Source organism: Mus musculus, chromosome 6 (assembly GCF_000001635.26).
Source record: "Mus musculus strain C57BL/6J chromosome 6, GRCm38.p6 C57BL/6J".
Classification (NCBI taxonomy): Eukaryota; Metazoa; Chordata; class Mammalia; order Rodentia; family Muridae; genus Mus; species Mus musculus.
Genome location: NC_000072.6, coordinates 28996348 through 29001601, shown reverse-complemented (window position 1 = coordinate 29001601; position 5254 = coordinate 28996348).

Here is a 5254-nt window from a genome sequence, read left to right as displayed (position 1 = left end):
GTGTTGGCACATGCCCAGGACTCCAGCACTCAGGAAATAGAGGCAGGAAGATCAGAAGTTCAAGATCAACCTCAGAAGCATAACAGGTTCAAGGCCAGACTGAGCTACAAAAAAAAAAAAAAAAAAAAAAAAAGAAATAATAAAATGAAAATACCCCAGAATAAGTCCAAGGGACCCCACTTCTCCAATTCCCACTCCAACTGGGACTTGCCTGTAATTTTCCCTGTAAATCTAAAGACAACTTTGACCCTGGTTAGCACTGAAGTCTGAACTGACCTGTCTCAGCATCTTCCTCTTCCTGGGGGTCTAGTCCTCTTCACCGCACTACCTTTCTTCTTCACACCGTGAGTCTCACATCACGGGCTGCCCCTTGTCCTCCTCAGGACCACCCTGCTGTCATACGCTGGTTCCACTGACACCCAAAGCCCCTTTCCTTTACTTCCCCAAGTTCTTGCCCTCTCTCCGTGCTCCTCTCCTGTGCTCCATGCGAGTCCTTCCCCTCTCTTTCCTCACCTTCTCTGCTAAGCTTTTGGCAACAGTGATGTGTTGTTTCATATGCAAACATTAATGGGAACAGAAATAAACCATCACAAACAGAAGGCGGCAGAATAATAATAAAAATAATAACAGGCAGGACCACGTGAAGCCCGATCCCAGAATGTGACGCCTCTGTGTGTCAGGAGACACACTGATACAGTCCCTCTCAGAAATAGAGGAAAATGGCACAGTCGTTTGAGAGAACCCTCAAGACACTTGAGAAAGCCCATTTCCAAAAATCCAAGCAGAAGTTAAAGCCAGATAAAGAACAAATCTAATCAGGAGCCAAGCATGTTAATTATTAAATATGCACAGGATATACATATATGTATATGTATATATATGTGTATATATATATATTTAAATTCAAACTGAGCTGAGATATAGGCATATTGAAAGACTTCTAGTGTATACAGAAAATGTGTTCCTAGAATACTTGTAACTGTTTCTAGCCAAGCAGATGAGAAGCGTTGCCCTGGAATGCTCATAGCCCTTGACTGAAGCAACCACAAAGCACTGGTTTATTTGGAAGTTCTAGTCGATGTGATCAGTAAAGAGAGAGAGAAAAAAATCCATATCATTATTCAACCAGGAGAGCTAAAAACCTGATTGTCTCCATCGAAACTTGAGGATCAAGGGAAAATTAGACCAATTGTTGATTTGGAAAAAGTATGTAGTTTCAAAGAAAATATAGAAAAATTTTTATTTGCAACAACCAATTAGAAATAGTAATAGGAGAACTGGGCGTGGTGGCGCAGGCCTTTAATCCCAGCACTCGGGAGGCAGAGGCAGGTGGATTTCTGAGTTCGAGGCCAGCCTGGTCTACAGAGTGAGTTGCAGGACAGCCAGGACTACACAGAGAAACCCTGTCTCAAAAAACAGAAAGAAAGAAAGAAAGAAAGAAAGAAAGAAAGAAAGAGAGAGAGAGAGAGAGAGAGAGAGAGGAAAGAAAGAAAGAGAGAGAGAGAGAGAGAGAGAGAGAGAGAGAAGAAAGAAAGAAAGAAAGAAAGAAAGAAAGAAAGAAAGAAAGAAAGAAAGAAAGAAAGAAAGAAAGAGAAAGAATAATAGGAAAACACAAAATTTCACTCTGGATATCAAGCAAACTATGCAATGTCAGGAGGGGACAGGCAAGGACACAGCTCCCGTGTTGCATGCTGGGTAGTGGGGGCACAGTACTGTGAATGGACAGACATCTGTAAAGTCTGGGAAGAACCCAGTCACTTCAGGAAAGGAAAAGCTCAACAGTTTTTGTAACATTTAAGCCGGGCTTTGTTTTAAGTCAGGAGTCCATATTGGAAAAGTATTCCTTTTCCCCTGTCTCATCGACACACTCCATCATGGGAATCAACGTCTCAACTGAGATTTGAGTAGAGTCTTATTTAAGGACTCTGCCATTATCCGGACAAGGTTGAGTGAGGGAATTCATAAAACTCTGAGGGAAGAAAGTCTGAATGGGAGCCCGGCACGCTTGTCACATCAAATATGAGAACATATATATCTTAAGCCCATAGTAATTGCCGCAGTAAGGTCTCAGTGTCAAAGAAAACGGATCAAAGGAGCAAGCCAGAAAATCCAATTGGCATTTGAAGTTGGTGGGGGACAGAGGTGCTTCTCAGGAAGTGTTGCAGGATAACAGGAAGAGTGCTCGCCTCTGATTTGATTTGCTGAAGTACAAATGCTTTCCCTGTGTCAAAGACACCACACAGCAGAAACGTTTTCAGGGAAAAAAAATGATATTTGCAGGAAAAGATGATATGATGTCTGGGACTTGCTTCAAAATAATAGAGGGAGGGGGAGCGGCAGAGATTAAACAAAACTGACTGCAAATAATGGTTGGCACTGGGTGGGGGAAATGAGAGACTTTATTACGCTATTCTACCCTCATTATAGTAGAGGGTAGAATAGTGTAATAAAAATTTACAAATCCCAGCTAGGAAAATAGTCCCAACACGACACCAAGATAAATGTCCTTATAAAAGATGCTGTGGGGTTAGGGCCAGGGATCAGGGCCTTGCAGGTGCTAGGCAAAGGCTACACACTTAGCTGTATCTCCAGCCCAGTGATGTCTACAAATCTTCAGCCTTAATAATAATAGCAAAGACTGAAATGAGCCAGAGTCAGACAAATACTGCCTGTGTTGACTCATATTAATATAAATACACACACTCTCATGCTCACACACTCACTCACACTCTCATACTCAGATTCACATACTCTTACACTCACATGCATTCTCACACTCATGTACACTCACAATCATTCACACACTCACACACATACGCACACATACTCTAATACACACTCACATTCTCTTACACAGACACTCATACTCAAACGATACTCATACTCAAACACACACATTCACACATTCACTCACAGTCACACATTCATACACAGACTCTTACACTCACACTCATACACACTCACACACATACACACATACAGACACACACATACTCTAACACTCACACTCTCACACTTACACACTCACACATACACACGCTCACACTCACACATACACACACACATACACACTCACACTCACACATTCATACATGCTCACACATACAGGCTCACACTCACACGTACACACACACACATTCACACACACACTCACACATACACTCTCACACTCATAATCACACATATACATACAGTCTCACACATATACCCACACACTCTTACACACACACTCTAACACTCACATGCTCACACACATACTCACACACCAGTCTCACACACTCACACACACTCTCACACTCACACATACATTCTCACACTCACATTCTCTCTCTTACACACACACACACCATATACATAGAAAGAGAACTGTGAGAGGAGGAAAGATGTCTAGTAGGAAGAGGAAGAGGCAGTCATAGCAGCAAGCATTTGGGGGCAGGAAGCAGAAAGAGGGACTATTAGGGAGGAGAAGGGGATGAGTAGGGAGAGAGCAGGGACAAGGTCGGTCAGTGGGGGTGGGGAAGGTAAGAAACAAGCATAATGGCATGCATATATGAAACTGTCTTGAGAAACTTACTGCTTACTTAATTGTTTTTTTCTCTAGGAGTTTCAGGCCTTTTAAAAAGAGGTTTGTTTCTTTTTCTTTTGTGTGTATGGGTGTTGTGCCTGCATATATGCTGCACATCATGTGCCCACAGTGCCAGAAGAAGGCATCGAATTCTCAGTTGCAGAAGGTTGAGGGCTTCCCTGTGGGTGACAGGAACTGAACCTAGGTCCTCTGCAAGAGCAACAGAGCTCCTAACTGCTGAGCCATCTCCCCAGACCCAGATGTTTAGGTCCCGTATTGAGGATGTTGTAGTCCATATGAACGTATACACATGATGAGAGATGGGGATCTAGCTTCACTCTTCGCCAATGTTTACTGCAGCCCTATTCACAACAGCTAAATCGTAGAACCAACCTAGATATGCCAGAACAGAACAGTGGATAAACACATTGTGGCATAGAGGCCCAGCACAATTTATTTCAGCTTTAAAGAAGAAAGAACTCACGTCCTCACAGGGAAATAGTGCGGCTGGAGATAATCATAGTAAGAGACAGAAAGACAAACACATTTTTTTCTTTCATTTGTGGCTCCGGCGATATATATATATAGACACGTAAAGTAGGCCATGGAGATGGAAAACCAACACAGGAGTTGGTTTTCCACACAGTACAAACTCAGGCTGTCAGATTTGGCAACAGTGTCTGCTGAGTTACCTGACAACCCACACATATGTTATTATTATATAGCTATTCATATATATGAATATATATAAACATACAACAGTATTAATTTCTCACATATATATACATATATATATAAATGAGAGAGCGAGCAAGCGGGAGCGAGCACTTGGTGTGGTGACACATGTGTGATGCTAGCTAGCAGTTGGGATGCTAAGGCACTAGTTCAAAACCAGCCCTGACTACAGAGTAAAACCCCGCCTCAAAATAATACAAAGAAGAATATGTGTATACATACATATATATATATATATATATATATATATTCACATATATATTTACATACTTATGTAGACATATATACTAAGTATATGTATTTTTATATATGTATTCACATATATTCACATACTTACATATGCTACATATAGTGTTTCATGTTTTTCTTCTAGTACTTTTGTGACTTTACTTTCAAGTTTTAAATATTTCCTCCTTTTCGATGTAAAGACTGAAGTCAGAGTCACTTGTTCTCCAGAGTACACCCCCAGCTTTTGTAGCCTTCCATACTGAACAGCTTGTCTTAGCCGCTCTGGTGAGATGCCATTTCAGGGAACGCTAACTTCCTGTATTAATCTGACTCTCCTTCTGAACGCCTCATTCCCTCTACTGCTCTGACTGAATGTTTTCCAGTACTTCTTTATTTTAATTATGTTTTCACAAAGAAGTGAGCTGATCTCTTCTGAGGTGACTAAATTTCCTGGATATCTGTGAGTGTTTGTGTTTTTTTTCACAAACACTTAAGAATAAACCTGTCAGAGTCCAAGAATAAAAGATACCCAGTTAATTAAATATCACGCATAATTTAAGAAGAATGAGCATCGTTGTAATACTTTGGATAAGCAATTTCCAAGTAAAGAATGAGACTTTTCATTTCTATTTTGAAGCTCCTTCTATTGTGACCCTCAGGAATGTTGTAAATTCCTCATATGATGCTTGCGTCTTTATTGCTATTGCAATCGGTTTTTCCCTTCCG